This window comes from Pteropus vampyrus, unplaced genomic scaffold (assembly GCF_000151845.1).
Source record: "Pteropus vampyrus isolate Shadow unplaced genomic scaffold, Pvam_2.0 Scaffold40, whole genome shotgun sequence".
NCBI classification, from domain to species: Eukaryota; Metazoa; Chordata; class Mammalia; order Chiroptera; family Pteropodidae; genus Pteropus; species Pteropus vampyrus.
This window is the reverse complement of record NW_011888821.1, coordinates 2,549,658-2,572,538: the sequence shown is the minus strand read 5'-3', so window position 1 is coordinate 2,572,538 and position 22,881 is coordinate 2,549,658. Positions and strand designations below refer to the sequence as shown.

Sequence of the window (22,881 nt, the reverse complement as noted above, 5' to 3'; positions counted from 1 at the left end):
TTTTTTTTTTTCTTTTAAGTTAAGAAGAAAGTAGAAATAAGAAAGATGAGGTTAATCACTCATTTGGTTACCTAGGTAATGTGCTATGCGCTTTGGGGGGCTTTTATTTTCAAAAGTTGAAAGCGTTTATGTGGAATGAGATCCACGATACACTGTGATGTGAAGAAGATGCAGAACAGCTTGACTCATTCGCTAAAGCTTGTGTTGGAGGGGGGTGGGGAAGAAAGCTATGTAACCCTAGTGCCCAGACACTAGTGGCCTGTGGGAGAAATGGCTGATTTCATGTCTGTAGCAGGAAATGTACAAGGTGAGCATGGCAGCTGCCAAAGACGACTAGAGCCACATCAGATGATCTCAGGTGTCAAGTTCAAGAGTCTCCCACAGGCCAAAGAGGGATCATTCGAGTATCGATAAGGATAACTGAAATGGGTTGAAACATAGCAAATATATTTACATCCATAAACTCACAGTCATACTTTTAAAAAAAAGCCTCACTTTGGAGGATGCTAACAAACCAAATCATTATTTCGAAAACCGGTAAATCGAGGGAAAGAAACAAGCATTTGTCCTGCCTTTCTTCTTTGAATGGTACCTCGGGATAACCAAAGAGTAGATTAAGGGAAGATTCCACCTAATACTGGAAGAAAGAATAGATCAAATCGGAATGACACTGTTCCTCAACTTTTAATGAATTAATAAGCAAGGCAATGAGCACGATTAGCATTCAACATGACACAAAGTGAGACAACCCGAGATTGTAATACAGCACCACCCTGCTGAAGCGGTCTCGCCAAAAAATAGAATCTGATCCTGTTTAAGCCATTAGATCTATAGACTGTGAGACAGCCTAGCATGGATTGCATTACTAGAAGCCTTGTCATATAGATTAGATCATAAGTGCCAATTTAATAGAAATACAGGAAACAGAGAGACATATGAAGTGACATAACCAGGGATGCAATCAGCAAAATCTTGTAAGGAAAAGCAGAGAGATGGAGGGGACCAATATTAAAAGGGACTTAGTCAACCAATTGTTATGTATGGACCTTATTCTTATCTTGATCCAAACAAACAGTAAAACAACCTGAGAAATTTGTACACGACTGGATATTTTATTGTATTGAGGAGTGACTGTTAAAATTATCATAGATGATGAAGGTATTGTAACTATGACCATTAAAAAGAGTCCTCCCCTGTTCAAGGTCCATTCTGAAATATTTTTGAGTGAAATAAGAAAGTATCTAGGAATGGCTTCAATACAATCTAGTGGGCACAAGAAGCGGCTTAGGGGTAGAAATGACTTGGGATTGGCCATGAGCTGACAATGGTTGAAGCTGGACGGTGGGCACAAGGTGGGATCATCATACTGTTCTCTCTACTTTGGCATATGTTTGGAATTTTCAAGAAAATTTAAAAACGGTGTGTATGTGGGAAGGGAGAAGATGTGCAGAACTAGTTGCTAGGATATGTAGACATCATCTCTGGAAGGACAAAGCAGATAGTTACAATATTGATACCTGGGGCGAGGAATTGGAAGGAGAGAGACAAGCGAAGGAGAGGGACTTTTCACTACATCCTCTTTCGCATCTGTTGAGCTTATACATAAATGTTTTATCTAAAAAAAAAATAAAGTGGATTTGCTGGTAAGTCAGATTGCCTGAGGCAAAGCAGAAAGGAGGGTGGTGCTTCAATCCACAGAGCAGAAAAAGACTTTTTTTTTTTTTTTTTGGCTGAGGAAAGGAGAAAAAGTGACAGCAGCAGAGGTCTGTGCCTCTTGGATTCGAGAGCTCTGCCATGAGCTGAGTTCTGCCATGAGTGGGGATGCCAGATGCTGGAGAGGGCTCGGCGGAGTGGTGCATCCCAACAGAAATGAACCTCGGAATTTTCCATCTTCATCCTCACAGGTGAGGAAGCAAAGGCCCAGAGATGCCAGCTTCCGGGGGCATGAAGTCCAGGGTGGCTGGAAAATTAAGGCTCAGAGAGGTGAAGTGGCTTGCAAATGGCAGAGCTGTGATCGGGCCCAGGCTCCCTGGAGCCCTGAGCAGGATGTAGAAGCAGCAGAGAATTCTAGAGCCTCAGAGGCCAGGTAAGCCAAGATGGATGTCTTCATGGCAACCTGTGAAGATTAATGACGGAGGGACACTTTGGCTCTGTGCAAGACTCCAGGACCACGGGTCAACCATGGAGAGAGAGGGGTAGGAATTCTGGGAAGAACTGGGATTTTTGTAAACCTGAGTTCTAGAAAACTAAGCTAGTGATATTTCTGCACACCTGCATGTGTGGCCTATATATTATAGCAATGGGCCCTGGAATCATACAAGCCTAAGAGTCCACCTCTCTGTGGTTCCACTTCCTGGTCGGAGAAATGGGATTAACGAGTAGCCACTTCCTAACATCACTGAGAAAATTCAAAGGTATAGTATATATAAAATGCAGGTGTCCCTGGCACACTTGATGGAGGTACAGGTAGGTATGAAGGGGGCCCTATTTTAGATTGAGACATGTCAGAGAAGATGTCTCTGAAAGGGTATTTATATTGAGGTTTGAAGAGTAGGTGGGTATGAGCCAGGTAATGAGTGCTATGTTGGTTAGGATACTGGACTGGATGCTGCAATGGTAAGCAATCATATAAACGGAGCCCCTTTGGAATGGAGCCCAAGCTGCCAGGCCAGAGGAACTGCCTTGCACATCTTATGCCTCAAACCTTTGATATGTTAAAACAGGTCAGAATAACCCGCAGACTGAACCAGTTTGCAAAGATAACAAGAAAGCAGGTATTATGATTGCAGGTCTGATGAGTACCAGACTGAAAACTAAAAACATTGTTTAGAATTCACATCACCACATTATGTTATCTGCACTAATACAAATGCCTTCCTTCTATCGATGTAATTGTTCCCCTTCCCCTTCTCATAAATAACCATCATTTTTATCTCCTAATCAGAACACTAGTTGTGTTTCTTCCTATAGCTGTTAGTCTTATGGATGTCAAATAAATGCTTGTTGCCTCTCACTTTGAAAGCCCTTTTTATTTTTAGGTTAACATAACAGGAGATAAAACAAGGTAGACATTCTTCTTATTTATGTCACCTCAGTCCGGGGCTGATAGGACAACTCCTCAGAGTCAGGGATTCAGATTGTTACCTCGTGGTCCAAAGTGGCCGATCTAGCACCTGCCATCACACGAACATTCTAGCCAGCAGCAAAGAAAAATAGAGCGTGTGCTTCTTTCCTTCTAAGGTCATGACCTGGAAGGTGGACGCATCACAGTCCATTAGCCAGAATTTAATCAAGCGAGAAATACAGGCTTCCTCTGCGTGGCTGCATGCTCAGTTAATACCCAGTGCTGAAAGACTGAGAGGAGAATGGGTTACAGGGGACAGTTAGTGGCCTCTGCCACAAGCAGAAGGAAGACCATCCCAGGCAGATTGTGCGCACAAAAGCTTTCAGAGCAAATAATACTTGATCTGGGTATTAAAGATTGATTAGGAGTGAGCCAGTCAGAGGTAGTGACAGCCTGAGTCGAAGCATGGAGACCTGAAAGATGCCAGCTTCTGGGGACATGAAGTCCAGGGTGGCTGGAAAATTAAGAGCAAGGGAAAAGTCTCTGGAGAGCATGCAGCTGCCCTACCCTCCCATGTAACAGCTAATTAAAGGTCAGAGAGGTTAAGAAACTTGCCCAAGGTCACAGTGAAGTCCAGATGAAGTCAGGACTCAAACCTAGGTTTAAAAGATGCTTACTGGCTTAAAGTTTCCACTTACTCAGTAGTTTTGTTTGCTTTTATTTTCTTCTCTGCATTAAATCACACCCCCAGACTCCCTGAACATGAAGCCCAGGCATCAGAATTTATTTTTAAGCTCCCAGGTAATTTGTATGCAGGCAGGATTGGGAATAATTGGATAGGACCATCTTCCTCTAGCCCAGAGTGTGTTCTGATAAACCTAAATCCCTTATTTCCTGCTGTATAGGTGGATGCTATTTCATCATATCTGCTTAATACAGTGTGCCAAAGCAAAACGAGGCCTGGATGATTTATTCCCACGTCTCTGCATCCCACATACAGGAAAAGGAGCCAAAAGTATTCTCCCTCCTTTGTTTTTTCTTTTTCTTTCTTTCTTTTTTTTTTTTTCCACTATGACTCCCACCAGGTAAGAAACAAGAGTGAGGCTGGGTTGCGGGGGCGGGCGGGCAGGCAGGCAAGCAAGCAGCTGCTGGGGCTACCTCCTCCTCCCTGAGCCTTTTCCGAATCCTGACTCCAAAAGTGGTCCAGCCCCGACTCCCACGCCTCCTCCTCCCCTGGCAACGCAGATGGAGCACCGCCTCATCGCCCCATCCTCCTGGTCACCCCCAGCCTGCCCTGTGCTGGCGGGGAGGGGAGAACCAGCAAACCAGCTCCTGCCTGCTGTGTGCCTGTGTGCGAGTTCTACATCCTGGGGAATGCAGGTGTCCCCAAAGGCGCCCCTCTTCTGGAGTCATCTTTACCCTTCAACAGCCAGATAAGTCTGTCCCCATCTCAGGCCAGTTGGGAATCGCACCTCAAATTTAAGGTTTAACAGGCTGCGGACTGCTTCTTCAGGAGCCAGTGGCTCCTGTGCCTGCCACCCCTTGTCACTCACCTAGGAACCCCATCTTTGTGTCTTCCTTCCCACATGACACCCTAAACACAAGATGATTGTGTCGAGCAGGATAATAGCCTGGCTTTGGGAGCGCTCGGGGGATAATGGCAACCCAATTTGACATTACAGAGCACCCTAAAACAGTTGGCAATCACTTCTGCATTGGCTAGGAGTCTTTGGGCTACAAATGAGGGAAACCCATCTGAAACTATCTTAAGCTAAAAAAGGAACTATCGATTCGCATAATGAGAAAGTCCAAGGGGGGTGGATTTCAGGTCTGGCTGGATCCAGGACCTACGTGAGGCTTGGCACTTTTCCTCTCCTGTCTCCTCTCTTTTCTTGTGTTATTTTGTGTCTCCTCTCTTCTCTCGTCTAACTACCCTCCTCCTCCTCCCCTTATCTATCTTCCTCCCTCCCCCCTCCTCTCCTTCCTCTTCACCTCCTCTTCTATCCACTAAATACTAATAGCACACACACAGCCCACTTGCAACAACCCCAAAATATATGTAAATGTTACCAAAATGTGTGTGTATGTTACCAAAATGTGTGTGTATGTGTGTGTGTATGTATGTGTGTAAATGTTACCAAAATGTGTGTGTATGTGTGTGTGTATGTATGTGTGTAAATCCCCCGCCCCTCTCATTTCAAAACCACTAGCCTAAAGGAAGAAGCCTTTATCTGAGATAATTATGGGTCAGAGCAGGGGAGAAAGGGAGCCTATAGGCTCGGAATCTGGATATCTCTGAAGGTAAGATTCCCACTTACCTGGTGGGAAGGTAAGATTCCCTGTTGTTGATTTGGGGGGAGCCTGCATGAAATCACTTCTTACCCATCCCCGAAGCTTTCTGGGTTTCTGTCGGGTTGGTTTACGTTTTAATGCTGTGAGAGAAAAAAGATATTTATCTGAAGATTTGAAGCACGGCACAAAATGACAAGATTTTTTTCAAGGTCAAGCAAGCCAGTTAAGAGAGCTGGGTTTGATTGTCACATCTGCATCAAATTAGTGGCTTTTAAAGATACATTAAATTGTCCCTTTGATCTAATTATTGCCTTTTGCTGGGGTGTTGCCTCCCCTCCGGAATCAAAAGCCACTGTGAACTCCTCTAGTTTAAAGAAAAATGTGATTTTTCTCGAAGCTGACATCTAAGAGATGACAACTCACCCAGACTTGGGCTCTAACTTGACCATTTCCTTCCTAGATTTGGGCTGAGGATAACATCTAGCCTTTCTGAACTCAGTTTCTTTCATCCTTTCTTACCCAGATTCCTGGGTACAACTAAACTAAACTAAACAGGTAGTTCATTGACCATCTTATCAGTGGCTCCTGGTGCAATTATTCTGTCTTCCTTCTAAGTGGTTAGAGGTGGCTCTTTTTTTTTTTTTTAGGTGAGGCAACCCTTGGTTAACCTCACAGATTGCAAGGACCTTGTCAGCTTACAATCCCTTATTTTTTTGTGCCTACAGCATCTGGTCTTCCTAGGTGGTCTCCCATCCAAGTACTAACCAGGCCCGACCCTGCTTATCTTCTGAGATCAGATGGGATCGGACTTGTTTAGGGTGACATGGCCATAGACCTCTTTTTTTTTTAATTATAATATTTTTTGCTTGCTCTGGGTCGTAACAGCCAAGAAGGACTCCCTGAAGATCCCTTTGGGAAAGTGAATAAATAAATACGATTGTTGGATTTTATGCAGAATCATCTGAAATTGACTCTGTGGGTCAAAAATAGCTAAATATTAACAACTTCATATACTATGACCTAGTTTTGATGGGGGCCCTGGAAAAGCCACAGAAAGAACAATTTTCCAGCTTCTGGACACAGGTGGTTGGGAGTGTCGTAGGTTAGAACTGGTCCCCCAAACTCCAGCAACCTCTGACGTCGACCAATTCAGCAGCCATTTCAGGTATGTTTTATTTTCTTCCTTACTGGATGTAGATTTCAGTGGTTGCTTGGAGACAGGAAGGAGTGGGGCGGAACACAAAGGGACACAGGAAACTTTGAGAGTGACGGAGATGTTTACAAGTGTATATATGTGTCAAAACTCAAAATCAAAATGCGCACTTAAAATATATGTGCCATTTATTATATATCGGTTGTTCGATAAAGGTATAACACGTTCTACACTGTTTCAATCAAAGAATATGTATCATTTTTCATTATAAAATGATTTTGTCACACTGTCAGGATGCCCACTATCAAAAGAACAGAAAATAACAAGTGTTGGTGAGGACATGGTGCTCTGTTAGTAGGAATGTGAAATGGTGCAGCCACTATAAAAAAACACTATGGCAGTGCCTCAAAAAATTAAAAATAGAATTACCACGCAATTCAGCAATCTCACTTCTGGGCATATGCCGAAAAGAATTGAAAGCAGGATCTCGAAGTGATATTTGCATACTTGTGTTCATCACAGCATTATTCACAGTAGCCGAGAGATAGAAGCAACACAAATATCAGTGGACAGATGAGTGAAAAAATAAAATATGATATATAAATACAGTGGAATATTATGCAGCTTTCAAAAAGAAGGAAGTCTGTCACACACTACCATACAGATGAACCGTGAGGACATTATACTAAGTTAAATAAGCCAGTCAGAAAAGGACAAATACTTTATTATTCAACTCATATGAAGTATATGAACATTATTCAATGCCAGTAAGAAATGAGCTATCAAGCCATGAAAAAAAACATGGAGGAACCTGAAATACATACTACTAAGTGAAAGATACCAGTCCGAAAAGGCTATATACCATGTGATTCCAACTATATGACATTCTGGAAAAAGCAAAACTATGGACACATTAAAAAGATCAGTGATTGCCAGGGATTGTGTCAGGGGAGGAGATGTGAATAGACAGAACACGGAGGATTTTTAGGGCAGTGAAAATACTCTGTGTGACATTATAATGATGGATCATGTCCCTATATATTTGTCCGAACCCACAGAATGTACAACACCAAGAGTGAACTATAATGTTAACTGTAGACTCTGTGTGACGATGACTTGTCAACACGAGTTCATCGATGATAACAAAGGTACCACTCTGGTGGGAATGTCGATAATGAAGGAGGCTGTGCATGTGGGGTGGGGGGGTGGACATAAGGGAAATCTCTGTATTTTCCCCTCGATTTTGCTGTGCATCTCAAACTGCTCCAAAAAAAAAGTTTTTTTAAAAAAAGAGAAAGAAACAAGATTCTTTTTATAGCTAACATGGTTGGGGCACATCTATTTGATAAGGCCATGGACACCGATGTTTATTCGGCGCCATCGTCCTTTTTAAAAAAGAGATGTCAGACTGGAGTCATCCATTCCTCTGAGTTATGTCTTCTGTTTACCTTATCCGTCAAGAACAGGAAAGGCTGACTTTTCCAGGCCAGCTGGGAACTGCGCCCTAACCTCCACTGACCTAAGAAGCGGCTCTTTTCCCCTTGCGGCCACTAGAGGGTGCAAGGACCCCGAGCAGCTGCTGAACCTCAGAGCAGCCCAGGCAGTTGGGGTCAGGGCTGTGCCTGGTGATTTGGCACAGAAGGCCCTCCCTGCTCCCTGGGGGGGAAGGACAGCAGGCTCTGAAAAGCCCCAAGGCTGCAGAAAAACACCCCCGCAACAGAGCATCTGCTGGCATCTGATCCAGCCAAGCTGACTCTGGGGTGGCAGTTCCAGGAGACGCCAAGGAACATCCTCAAGGGGTCGTTTGCTCCTCCTCAATTCTGCATTCCTGAGTCTTAACCCCGGTGAGCAAGCCACAGGCTACCTTGAACCCTTACAGCCCCTGTCCAGACAGTCTGGCTGTGTCTGAGAGCGTGCAGGTACATTACAGGCTAGAATAACCTTGTAATGGATCGGGCTGTGCTTCCTGTACAAGTCTTGGTTTTCATTTACTGTAAGGAATCCTGCTTCTCTGATGAGACTTGAGAGCAAGGGGAGGAAAAAGCCAGAAACGGAGCTATGAGTTTGCCAAAACCAACATGGCGGCAGTCAATGGTGGCCAAAGCAACGAGTGGGACCAACCTCAATTTCACCTAACGAGCTTTGAGGAGACGTGGCCCTGGGAAGCGCAAAGAGCCTGGGGCTCCGGAATTGGACAGACTTAGGTTCAAACCCGTCTCTCCCATCTCCCGTCTTCCCTCTCAGGGCCTCAGTTGCTTCATCTTGAAAGTGGGAGAACTATTCAGGACAGTAACATGAGACAACGGTTCCCTAACTCCCATCACAGTAGGGTCTTAACGCGTGGTAGCTAAAATTAGACAGCGTTTCGAAACAAAGTGTTATTATATTATCCCTCCAGGCCTATGGGTAGACTGGGCTCGCTGGGCTGTTCCACAGCTGATCTTGCTTGGGGTCTCGTGTGATGCAGTCTGATGGGCTGAGGTCATCTGAAGCCTAATCCGGGACACTGGAGACACTGGGTCTCTCTCACCCCAAGCTGCCTCGGGGTCTCTCCTGTTCACATGGCCCTCTCCTGAGATTTACAGACTGCATCTTGAGAAACTCCCAAAAGTGCAAGAGCGGAGCCACGCACTTCTCTTGATGCTTGAGTCTGAAGCTGACACCGTGTCACCTCTGTCGTCACCCATCGGTAAGTCCCAGGCAGCAGAGCGTGGGAGGGACCTACCCCAGAGAGCAAATACCAGCCACGAGACTCACGGGGGACCACTTTTAGGAACGAGACACCATAATGTGGAACAAATTGCCACACACCTAATGTCCGAAAACAGCACACGTTTATTATCTTCCAGTCTTGGAGGAGGAAAGCCCAAACTAGGCCTCGCTGGGCTGGAATCAGAATGTGCTGCCTTCGTTTCCAGAGGTTCTAACAGATCCTTTTTCTTGCCTTTCTCAGCTTCTAGAGACCACCTGCATTCCTTGGTTGGTGGCTCCTCCCCACTTTCAAAGTGCATCACTCCAACCTCTGCTTTCCTCATCGCGGCTCCTTTTTCTCCCCCCTATGATTCTCCCGCCTCCTCTTAACAAAGACTCTTGTGATTACATTGAATCAATTTGGGTAATCCAGCATAACCTCTGCACCTCAAGGTCACGTGATTAGCAACCCTAATTCCATCTGCATCCTTAATTCCTCCTCCCCACGAAACACAACGTCTTCATATAACTACAACATTTCTGGGGAATATTATCCTGTCTGCCAGAGGTAGGAAGAAAGACACAGTATTGATTTCACTATATTTCTTCCCAAAACATTTTTTAGAGATTTGATTGGTCAGGAATGATATTTCAGGAAAAATGTCCCTCAAGCTCGTACATAAATACTCCCTTGGGGTTTTTTTCATTCAACAGACATTGCCTGACCTGCAAGTCCCTATGCTAGAGATTGTACAAAACAGATGAACAAAACACCGTCCCTGCCTTCAAGAAGTTCATGATGGTGGCTCTCCCAGAAACCACTTCCCTTTCTTTCTGCTCACAGAATTCGGCGCAGACTGAAATGAGCCCAATTCCAGTCCATGAATCGTGACTGGTTTGAAACAGGGGCAAAAAACTGTGGCTTGCTGGTCAAGTCCAGCCTGCCACCTGTCTTTGTAAATAAAGTTTTATTGAAACACAGACACACCCATTCACTACAGTATTGTCTACTTTTGCACCAGAAAGGCAGGGCTGAGTAGTTGCAAGCAAAGCTGTGGACCACAAAGCCAAAATATTTACTATCCGTAAATATTTGTAGAAAAATTTGCTGACCCTGGGTTTAAGTCAGTGGTTCTGAACCCCGGTCGTATATTAGAATCATTTGGGGAAACTATCCTTAAAAAAGAGCCGAGTCTACAGCCATGCCACCCTGAACAAGCCCAATCCCGTCTGATCTCGGAAGCTAAGCAAGGTCGGGCTTCATTAGTACTTGAATGGAAGACCACCTAGGAAGACCAGGTGCTGTAGGTGTAAAAAACAAATTAAAAATAAGGGATTGTAAGCCGACAAACTCCTTGCAATCTGTGAGGTCAACCAAGGGTTGCCTCGCCTAAAAAATAAATAGATAGATAGATAGATAGATAGATAGATAGATAGATAGATAGATAGATAGATAGATAGATAGATAAAATACAATAAAATAAAAAAGAGCTAAAACCTTGGGTCCCACTCCCAGAGTTTATAATTTAATTTATCCGTGGGTGGGCTGTGGGCATCGATATTTCTTCAAAGCTACCCAGGTGATTCTACTGGGCAGCTAAGATTGAGAACCACTGGTCTAAGACAGTTATGGCAATTCTGTTCCTCTGTAACAGGATCGACTTGGGGATGGGGTGGAATGAGAACCAACTTTGGCCAATGAACCGTAATGGAAGTCCTCTTGGCAGGGAGTATTCTGGAAAAGTTTCCCTCCCAGACATAAAGACAAGCATGAGAAGGAAATGATTCTATTTCTCACCTTCTCTCCCTTCCTGCTGTGGCGGCTGTTAAGAGTTTGACAGTGAGAGCTGTGGCAGCCATATTATCACCATGAAGGGATGAGCTCGAGGTTGAAAAGCCACAATATTGAGCATGATGGAGAAGCAGGATGGCAAAAGCCTGGGTTCTTGATGACATCCCCGAGCTGCCAGACCAACCCTGGATGGCCTCCCTCTGCACTTCTTATCAAGTAACAATAAATCCTGCCGGTGGGGTTTTCTATAACTTACAGTCAGATATATTCATAAATGAGACAACGTTCTGGTGTTGAGACAAAGAGACAAGCTACTTACAATTAAGTGGGTGTAGAAAGTTGAATCGTAGCTTCCCGAGAGATATGTTTACACCTTGATCTCCAGAACCTGTGAATGTGGCCTTTTTTGCACATGTCGTTGAGAGAAAGATCCTGATATGAGATCACCCTGAATTTGCAAGTGGCCCCGAATCCAATGCCAAGAGTTTTATACGATACCAACAGAGACGGACATGAAGAGGCGAAGGTCATGTGAAGACAGAGGCAGACAGGAATGATGCAGCCGCAAGCCCAGGAACACCATGTCAGCAGCCACCAGAAGCTGGAAGAGGCACAGAACATGCGTATATTTCCCTACAGTGCTGGAAGGAACATAGCCCCGCTGGATTTCAGACTTCTGGCTTCCAGAACTGTGAGAGAATCAATTTCTATTGTTTTAAACCACCCAATTTGTAGTAATTTGTTACAGCAGCCACAGGAAACTAATAGAGTGGGTAAACATTATAATGGAGCTATGAAGAGGGCAAGACATAAAACTCAACCGGGAAGCAATCAGACTGTTTCCATGCGCAGGTCATTCTTAAACTCATCTGTTTCTCCAACAAACATTTAATGAACTGCTGCTCTGGCCTAACAGTGTGACTAACACTGCATTGAATAGGAGAGACCCCATTTCTGAATTTACAGAGGAAGGCAGAATGTCAAACCAGCAGTTATAAGATCGTAGTGAGTACCGTGATGAGGGGCTGTGGAACTACACAGAGGGACATCCAATCTTCGGTGGTCAGGGAAGTCTTCCTGAAGGAGGTGCCATCTGCACTGAGAAATGAACAAGTAGAAGTCAATCAGCATAGAATAGGCTGTCAGATGATAGCTTCTTGTCTTCGTTCACATTGTGTCTGTGTCTGACTTTGACATATGAAAAAGAATACAACAGGTGGACCAGATCACAAACCCAAACCATAACGAAGCACAGACTCCTCCCAAAGCCCACGGCAAGCACTGTGGTCATCCAGAAGCTTCCCTGGGACTAGTCTGAGATTCAGGGAAACCTGAGTCTAAGTCCTAGCTTCGCCTGACACTTAGCTGGGACTTTGGAAATGTCTCTTGACCTCTCTGAATCCCAGTTCTTCCTTTGATTATTCCTTCTTGAGACTATCATGCTCCAAGGTCATATCCTCCAGGGTCTAGATACAGATATTGGATTTCATTATCAAGGCCAATGCCCCGGCTTTACAGAGGGGAGAACAGGCCTAGGGAGAGAAACAGCTTGCACTTAGTGGTGGAGCTGAGGACTTAATCATACTGCCTTCTAGTACCAGGCTTGTCCAAGACCAATTGCCTTTTGCCCACAAAGGAAGAGCCCAGTGGGCTCAGGATATGGTGAAGGCATGGCATGTTTTTGGATTTTTCTATCAAGCTATGTCAGATTGTAGGGAGACCAGCTTCCTCTTGAGAAGCACATCTGCCTAAAAAGGCACTGACAAATATTGAAAACAGCCAAAATGGTGGGATAGCCATACTGAAGAATACCATGCAATCGTTAAAAAAATAAAAAAAATAAAAAACTGACGTGGTGGCACAGGATGTCCACAATATATCTTTTAAAATAAAATGTATTTAGATCAGCAGAAAAATTGGGAAGATGGTACAGAAAGTTCTCATATACCTGTGCTCAGTTTCCCCAATTATCACCTTACATGAGTAAGCTATATTTGTTAGAATTCATGAACCTATATTCGTACATTATGACTAAAATCCAGACTTTACTTAGATTTTCTTAGTTTTTACCTAGTGTCCTTTTTTTGTTCCAGAGTCCCATCCAGGATTCCACGTTACATGTATTGGTCACGTCTCCTTAGGCAATTCTTGGCTGTGATAGTTTCTCAGACTTTCCTTGTTTTTGATGACAGTTTTGAGAAGTACTGGTCAGGTATTTATAGGATGTTCCTCAGTTGGGAGTTGTCTGATATTTTCCTTGTGAGGAGCCTGGAATGATGGATTTGGAGAGGAAGACCACACAGATGAAATGCCATTCTCATCACATCAAATCGAGGGTGCATATTATCATTGTGCACTGTTGATGTCGACTGTTGATGTCGACCTTGATGATGACCTGGCTAAGTAAATCTATCAGGTCTCTCCAATGTCCATGATTTAGTTCTTGTCCATGTTATTTTCTGGTCAAACTTTATTGAGATATAATTGTCCATGATATTTTGATGAATGAAAAACACTAGTTTTGAAAAAGGATGTATACACAGTTGAAAGAATGTGAGCAGTAAACGTGTTATTTTTAATCTACCCAGCACTGACTCTCCTTTATTCTGGTAACATCTTCCCCAATTTTGTTTGGGGAATGATCAATCCTCTGTTGTTAGCTCATGGAGTTTGGTGGGGCAGGGCTGATTCCATTTCTAGATACCTGAGCTGGGCACATGACCCAGCTTAACCAATCAGAGAATCTCATTCTTTTAATAACTGGTTCAGGAGTGAACATGTGACCTGAGCATGTCCAATGAACATGAACCCTGGAGATATTGTCTATCTGCTGGCATTGCTAAGCTGGTAGAATATGAGCTTGGAAACCAACTGGAGGGAAGCAGAGATGAGAGACAGAAACAGATTTCAGATTCCTGAGACATTGTTTGAGCAACTGTATCCAATCATGCCTGAAGCTAGTATATCCCTTTTCAGTTATGTGGGCCGATTCTTCTGGTCCTATTTTCAAAAAAACATTTTTACTACATTTTCTTTAGTTCTCTACCTATAGTTATTTATTTCTCTATCTATCGCTATCATCTGTTCACACCTAATCTATATCTATCATCTATTTATCTATTGTTTATCTATATATTACTGAATCGCATCATTTGAGTTACTCTCACCAAACACTTCACCTCTAAATATTTCATTATTTATCTCCTAAGAACAAGAACAGTATCCTACAGATCTACAATACGATTGTCATATTTAAGAAATGTAGCATTAACAATGTATAAGTCTAGGTCCAACCAGGAGAGGGAAATCATACTATATTCTGATATATAGCCCATGTCCAAATCACCCGAGTAATTCTAATAATATCCGTCTTACCTCCGATTCAGGGTCATGGCCTACACTACACTCAGTTGTTGGATATTAATCTTCTTCGACCTGAAACTGTTCTCCGACCATTTTTGCCTTTTATGACATTGATTTTTTTCCCCCCAGACAGTTATTTTGCAGAATATCTCAATCTGGATTTGTAAAATTGTGTCTTCCTGATTCGATTTCGGTTAAGAACTTTTGGTGAGAATACTTCATGGGTGATGTGTCCCTCTCAGTTCCTCCACCAACAGAAGGCATTTGATGTTGGTTTTTGTCATGAGAGATGTGAAATTTGGTCATCTACGTAAGCTGGCATCTTCCAGATTTACCCACGGTAAAGGCACCTTCGATCATTGGTAAGTAATAAGTAATCTGTGGGGAGATACTTTGAGACCGTGTACGCCCCACTCCTCCAAACACACAGCATTTTAAAAATCAGGTTTGAATTAGGTGTCTGTCACTTGCAACCACAAGCCTCTTAGTCATTATAGAGTGTGCCAGTTATTGAAATTCACTTTTTTTACCTGCTCTGTGAAAATAGATCTGGGCCCTTTAAACATTTTTTCCTGTGCCAACTGGTGAAACTTTGCCAGTAGAGGGCACTGGAGAGACGTTTCAGGAGGAAAGGGTTTTACTTCCTGGTTCCATGTGCTCGCTGGGCAGGCTCTTGGAATGTGCCGGCTTATTTCCCCGGTGCCGAGTCCCTGTGGTGTCTAGCAGCACCCAACAGTTAGCAACTGTGCCCAGCACTCTTCTTGGGTGATTTTGGAGTAAAGTGCCTTTAGCTCCTGCATCACTTGCAGCCTTTCCAGTGCCAGGCTCCTGCACTGACCCATGTCCAGCAAGACTCAGAGGCCACCAGCGACCCCCTGCCATCCACCCTCTGATATTCTGTAGTGGAGAGCCTCCCAAGAGACACCTTCTTGTGAACACCTTTCCCCAGCACCCTAGAGAGCGGATTTCCAGCAAGTTCCAGAGGGCAGATTTCCAGAAAGGTCTACAGCCTCACCAATAAGGTCTGGATCTCAGCCCTGGAGGAGTAGAGGGAATTTCCCTTGGGTGTTCTATCTCCTCCCTAGGAGCCAATCCCTCCTTACCCCTATTATATTTAGTAATACTCTATGTTAAACTTTCCTTATTTCAATTGCCATATGATTTCCCTCTCCTGGTTGGACCCAGACTTATACATTGTGTATGTGTGTGTGTGTGTGTGTGTGTACACTCACATAAAGTAGCATAGGAGAGGGGTTTGTTTTTCACTTTTAACTTAAAGACTTTTATAATGGTCGAGATTGTTGTTTTTTTTTTTAAAACAATCATCTATCCCCTTTGCAATTTTAAAGGTACTTAGGCTGTAAGGTGAGGCAGTTAAGGGTGCAGGCTCCGGAACTGGTAGTATGTGGTTAATCCCAGCTCTGCCATTTACTCCCTGTGTGATCAGGGACAAGCCACTTAACCTCTCAGTGCTAGAGTTATCTCATCTGCAAAATGAGGGCAGTAATAGTCCCCATTTCCTAGGGGCATTCTTTACGCATGCAAAGCCCTCAAAAAATGTGAGCTGCTATTATATGTTTTAATGCAAATTAGAGGTGAGAGGGAAGGAGAAGTCCAAATAAGAGAGAGAAGAAGAAAATTCTGGCCTGGAGGGTTGCAGGGAGCATGGAGGTGCTAACAGTCCAAATCGGGTTTTGAGAATCATAGGTAATTATTCCTGGGATAGGAGGAAAGATGAGAAAGGGAGACCTCGATGGGCCAGGCTGATCAGGGTGGGCAGCATGGAAGAGGCAACATTGAAGTTGGGCCTCAAGGAAGACATGGAGAGAATGAGAGCGAGCCTGCCAGGGCTGGGAGAAGATGGGAGCAAAGACTCAGAGGCTCAGAGAGAGGCTATGTGACGTGGCTGAGGTCTTGGGCTCTGGAATCAGACCGTCTTGGATGACCTCTGTAGCCCCAACTCTGAAATAGGTATAATAATATAGTAATGTTTGAAATTCGTGAATTCGAAATAGCGTGATAGACCACATATTAATGAAACTTGCTTGGTGCACACAATTCGAAATCATTTGAAATGCCTTCCCTCCGAAATTTAAGTGCATCAGGAATCGTGAAATTTCAAAAGTTACTAGGTCTGAAGAATGTGAGGCTTAGGATATTGAATACGATTTGATGGCTCCTGCTACACGCGTGTCTGTGGGAAATAGAAACGTTTGCCATAAGTCGGCTTGGTGGTGAATTATATAAATTTAAAATTACATCGAGTCTTTAGGAATCACGTTCTCCATTAGATACAACAGGCACAGGGCCTAGGTGCCCTGACACTTTTAGGGGCCCATGGAAATATTTTAGTTAATTTTATTATCAGAAGAAAAAAATAAATTGTCTTTGTACCTATACAGTTGTGTGTGTGTGTGTGTGTGTATTAATGGAAGAAGGACCCACGAAGGTCAGAATGTGGCCCTGACAGTGCCTGGCACAAAATAAGCCTCAATAAATGTGTTATGTTCCTTCTCATTGTTACTAATATTGTCAAAAATGGACCTCTCCTCCTCGGGGTGTGGTCATCAGACCAGCCTAGCCAGCTGCAAGAGCAAATACAGCCAAATAACAAGGACCAACAGTGCTGATTGCTGAGTGCTGAGTGCACACACCCTGCTTTGTGCCGAAGACAATCATTGTTTCGTCTTATCCTCCCAACATTCCTGATGTAGTTATTATTATCCCCATTCTACAGATGAAGGAATGGAGGCCAGAGCAGTAATTTGCCCAGGATCACAGAGCTAGTAAGAGGGTTCACAGGATGTGAGTCCAGGTCTCTTCAATGCCACAACTATATGCTCTATGTGCTAAGAGAGTTGACACTGATCAGAAAAGAGAGAAATCCTTTAATGATAGTCACCGGGAACTGGATTGGCTCATAAGACGGCAACAAAGGGAGGTTTTTGGAAAGGAGCTAAGTGGCTTTTAGGGAGATGAATTTGGCAGTGGTGCTTGGAGTCTCAGTGCGTTGTCATAATAATTCCAGAAACATTCCAAGAGGTGCCTGAGATTGGTCACGGGCCCTAGCCATGCAAAGGTAAGACTCATCCCTTCTGGAAACTGTCCACCTGTGGCACACTCTGGTTTAGTATTAAAGGGAAGTTAGATGCGTTGCCAGCCAAACCGCCCACTCAACAATCATCTGGATAACTCTCTCTTCTAATGCCCTGCCTTTGTGTTGGGCAAGCTCCTATAAACCCACTAATTACCTGCGTGATGACTCTGCTAGAAATGATTTGGCTTTAATAAACATTCAAGGTCTATTCAAGAAACACTACGTACCCAGTTTGTGTCAGAAACTATGTCATGTCATGGGACACAGAATTGAAAAGAATTGTCAAATCTCCACCCTTTCAGAACTTGTATTTAAAGGAGAAGACGTGTCCCAAAGGGAACAGATAACCGAAATAATAACAGATGTGACCGGTGCTGGGACATAAAGAGGAGGCTGCATATAGGAGATGGAACAGAGACAACTGGTTATCTCCACCATATCTCTTATTTCTCTTAAAGTCATAGCTCTCCCAATTTCTAACTGGGCACAAAGCCACACAGCATTTCTCAGGCTCCCTTGCAGCAGGCATAGCCATGTGACCAAGTCCAGCCAATAGGATGGAAGCTGAATTAGTGTGTGCATCTTACAGGAAGTGTCCTGAAAGAGGGGGTGGGTCCTTCTCTGGCTGGAAAGGGAACTGTTGGAGCACTCATCCTAACCGTGTAACAAAGACCATGCACAGCCGAACAATAAAGTAGATGGAACCTGGGTTCTAGACACTGCGAAGTCCCATCTCAGCTCTGCGATGCCTACTCTCAGACTTTCGAGGAGACAGAGAAATAAATACCTGTGGTTAGAACCCATCTAAGGGAAGAGGGCTTACTCTAGGTGAGGTGGTTTAGGAAGGCTTCCTGGAGGAGGGGACATTAGAAGAGAACTGTCCAACAGAAACATAATGCAAGTCATTCTTCTAGTAGCTGCATTTACAAAGTAAGAAGAAACAGGTGAAAATAATTTCAGCGATGTATTTTATTTAACCCCAAATGTACAAAATATTGTCATTTCAACTAGTAATCGATACAAAAATCATTGATGAAATACTGTACTTTTTCATGCCAAGTCTTCGCTATCCACTGTGCATTTGATGCTTACAGCACATCTCATTGTGGACTTGTCCCATTTCAAGTGATCAGTAGCCACGTGCGGCTGGTGGCTTCCGTGTTGGACAGGACAGCTCCGGAGGAATGAAAGAACCAAGCAGAAAAGCTCCAGAGAGCATGTTAAGCTGAGAAGTTCAAAGGACCAAGGTAGGAAAGATCAAGTTGGAGTAATGAAAGTCCTTATTTGATAGAATCTACAGGAAACACAGAATCAGCCCAGCAGTTAAAAGCATGCTTTAACTAATATTTTGAAAGTGCTCTGTTACTATATAGATTTCTCTTCTTCCCCTAGTAAGTGTAATGCCAGGGTCCAGCATAATGAGTGATGAATCAGACTTCCTACGTTCAAATCTTTGCTGTTTCGTACTGCTGTGTGACCTTGGCAAATTACTTCATCTCTCTGTGCCTTGTTTTTTTTCATCTCTCAAGGGTGGTTGATAATAATAGAACTCGACTCAGAGGTCGTCGCGAAAAGTGTATGTATGCTAAGCCCTTAGAACAGCGCTGGGCCTGTGGGTCCTTTTGACACTGGCTATAGACTTAGAATTGTTTTCAGCTCCTAAGTTTATAATGTGCAAGAAGAAACAAGTAGGAGATGAACCTATTGCCAGCTGGGTTTACTGAGCTTCATACAGGAGAGGGAAAAAGGAAGGTGAATGTTCCAAGAATGTAATGCATTTAAAGTCATAACATAAGGAAGTGGGTGGCAGTGCAGATACAAGAGCAAACTGGAAAGAGTTAGCCACCAAGAAAAATAAACTAGGAAAGAAATGGAAACAGAAAAATAGTAGTCATTATTTTTTACCTCCCCACTATGCCCCAAGGTTGGAAACTCTAATGCCTGTAGGAGCTAGGCTGGTTTTGCAAATAAATGGAGAAGTCTGAGTGTAGGACAACAGAGTGTGGTGGAGTCTGTGGCATCAAGTTTTTTTTGGCTCGGCCAACTGAAGCTGATAATAAAGTGCATTTCTCTATTTAGCGAAGTGGGTAAGAGCATTTACAGTTGAAACCTCATCAGCTGTGTGACCTTGGGCAGGTTGCTTAAACCCTCTGTGCCTCAGTTTCCTCATCTGTTAAATGGGGGAAAATAATAACTGTTTGCAAGAACGAATGCAGGTCGAGTTCCTTAGAACCGTACCTGAAGCATAGTAGACATTTAACAAATATTAGCGATCATTATTATTATTGTTATTAGTTGCATTGCAGAAATGTGGGTGGTGGAGCATGGATGCTCAAGCTAATTCTCATAGTAGTGTGGTTAAAGTCACACAGACCCAGATCTGCCTTACCAGCTGAGGGACTCACTTACATTACATGACATCTTTGAGTTCAGTTTTCTCAAAAGAAGATAAATATCTACATGTATCAGCCAGATGTTTTTGGCTGTCAGAAATAGAATGTTATATCAACCATAAGAAAATGTATCATCTAATATAGCAAAAAGCCTGAGGTCAGGTGGCCTTCAGGAATAGCTAACCCAGAAGCCGAATCTGGTCATCAAGGACCCAAAAACTTATCATTTATCTCCGGTTCACCTTCAGGCTAAGGCTGTGTTTCTTTCGTGGTTACTAGATTGCTTCTGGCTTCTCCTGGTAATCAACGCCACAGGCCTTATTGTTTATATCCAACGAACAATAGAGTTCCCCCCAACCCCAATCCCCTCCCACACCCCATCATGGAATAAAATTCCTTCCTTTTTAAGTCTCATACCCACCCTTGGACCAAGAACCCATTCACTGGGGAATACCTGAAGCTGATTGGCTTTGGCCTGGATTCCTGAAGCTGATTGGCTTAGGCTTGGAATCCAATCATAGGCAGGGAAATGAGATTACCAAGTTTAGACCAATCAGAGCCCACCTCTGCAGCTGAGGATGGGGCTGGCCTGCTCTCAGTCACATGGGCTACGCGCATCTCTGGATTTCAAGAAAATGCAGACTGGATGCTGAACAGGCAATCAACAGTTCCCCCCACACTGCCTCCCAGGGTTATCAAGAAAATTAAACAAGCAAATGTCTTTAAAAACACTTAACACAGTGCCTCACACCTATTATTAAGCTTATGTATGTTGTTAGTGGGAGCTGAATTGAGTGCACGGAACTGCTAAATTGGTTTCCAAAGGAGAGAACAAAAAGTACTGGCAGAATTGATTTTTTTTTTTTTTTCTGGTACAGTTAAAAGAGAAAGAGTATAAATATTCTTAACCATTTGCCAGCTATTGGGTGCCCTGTAGACAGACTCAGGGATGAATGCAATCACAAGGCAGCTTGAACTTAATCTAATATAATATCCAGACAAAAGGTAATAGATACACACAAATAAAATCGCTGATCCTAAATGGGTGCAAACAGAAGTGCCTTAAAAGTGAGGGTTGTGCAGCTTGAGTTTGCGGGCCCTAACTTATCCTTTCCTAAGCCCTAGTAATTTTTTTGTTTTAGGTGTTATGTTTATAAGTCAGATGTCCCCTTTGATGCATTAGATGAAGGATCAGCAAACTATATTCGTGGAATAAATCCGCCCTGCTGTTTGTTTCCTCCTAATTTTATAATCCTAATTAAACCTCTCTTAAATCACATAAACTGAAGGCTCCACAAAATTCGACTTTCTCATTTGAGTGCAAACCCAAACCCAGAGAGCTCAGCTAGAAGGTAATTGATGGGTCAAAGTCACTGGGAGCGTCAGAAGTGGGTAAGAGCTTTCTCTTTCTTGGCTTTGCTGTCTCTCTGTTCTGTGAGTTGCTGCCAGGCTTTGTTTGCATGGAAAGTCTCTCCATGTAGCAGAAGCCAAGACCTCCAGTGGCTTCAGACCCCACTTCTGCTGCTCCATCAGAAGGAGAATTTCTGCCTCCCGAAGCCTGTCAATCCTAGAGAAGATTCTGATTGCCCCAGCATGGGTCGCACGCCCATCTCGTGAACCAGGCCAGTGGCCAGGGGGATGAGCTACTCTGATCAGCCTAAACCACGCAGAAGAAAGGAAGGGACAGCCCAGGACCACATGAAGTCCTCCCAGAGGAACTTGGAGAAAAGGAGGTGGAAACGTACAACGGTTAACTACACATCGTGTTACACCAAGGACTGGACTATTTACTCCATTCCATCATGTTATCACTGAAGGTACCGTGACCCAGAGAGGGGACAGTTTGATTTACATAAGGTTACCCTGTATTTGCACAGTAGATCAATCGATATAATGAAATGGACCTGATATAAAATAATCCTACTCCCACATGCCAGGGTGATTTACAAGGAAGGGAGAAAGCGCCCCGTTTACCATGATGCTGGTTATGAACCCATCCTCCTGGGCTTTGTGACCCCAAAAAATGAGAAAAGACTGAAGTTAGATTGTCTGGCAGGATTCCTTTAGGGCTCATCAAAGGGATTTCTTTTAAAATCTCGTGGAAGCTGCTCCCATAGCCACCAGAGCTGCTTTCCTAGAATAACTATGCTTGGGGGCGGGGGTGGGGGGTAAAGGTGGGTAAATTCTCATCCATCAACTGCAAAGAACCAAACGTCATTTTTCATCATGACCTCCAGGGACACCGGCACCACCACACCCCTCTGTAGACTGGATACAGTCTGATTCTCACCTCTCCAGGGTGTTTGGCACGGGTCTCCCTGTCAACCTAGGAGAATGTTGGCTGTGACCAAATGCTCCCTCTGTTGGTAGCTGTCCTCTGGGGCGGGAATGGAGCTAGCTGAAGCAAATGGACGGGCTCGCTTATAAGGATATGAGTGGCTCACAGAAACTAAAGGCCTCGGGAGGCTCCAGAATTGGAAAGCCATCAGAAACGCAGCCTGGATTTGCATTTCTCGGCTCTCTTTCTGTCTGCAGGTTGGATTCATTCTTCTTTCTCTCTCTAGCCTCACTTCCTCTGCTCCTGGACCATGCCAAGGATGTGGCAGCTCAGAGCTCAGTCCTGGCCATGCAGTGTCTTTCAAGCTCTCTCTGCGAGGTGTGGTAGAGGATACAGGATAGCCACGGGTGGTTAAGCAGGTTTGGCATTGCACAAGGGCCCCAAGCATCATGACCAGGGGCAGCGGTCTTCACCAGTGTTAGTTTCCTATGGCTGCTCTAACAAGTTACCCCCAACTTAGTGGCTTCGACAACACAAACACATCACTTTACAGCACTGGAGGTCACAAGTCTGATGCGGGTCTCATAAAGCTAATGTGAAGTTGTCAGTGGGGCTGCGTGTCTTTCTCGAGGCTCTAGAGGAGCATCTGTTTTCTTGCCTTTTCCAGCTTCTCTAAAAGGCTGCACACATTTCTTGACTCAAGGTCCCCTTCCATCTTTAAAGCCAGCCATGGCCGCCCGAGGATTTCTCATCATGTC

General features: G+C 44.0%; 2 pseudogenes; one reads left to right on the top strand and one right to left on the bottom strand.

Moving 5' to 3' along the window:
• Positions 1 to 6,072: 6,072 nt before the first annotated feature.
• On the bottom strand, positions 6,073 to 6,191 carry LOC111738607 (annotated as a pseudogene).
• A 4,201-nt stretch (positions 6,192 to 10,392) lies between these two features.
• On the top strand, positions 10,393 to 10,511 carry LOC111738625 (annotated as a pseudogene).
• The last annotated feature ends 12,370 nt before the right edge of the window (positions 10,512 to 22,881 follow it).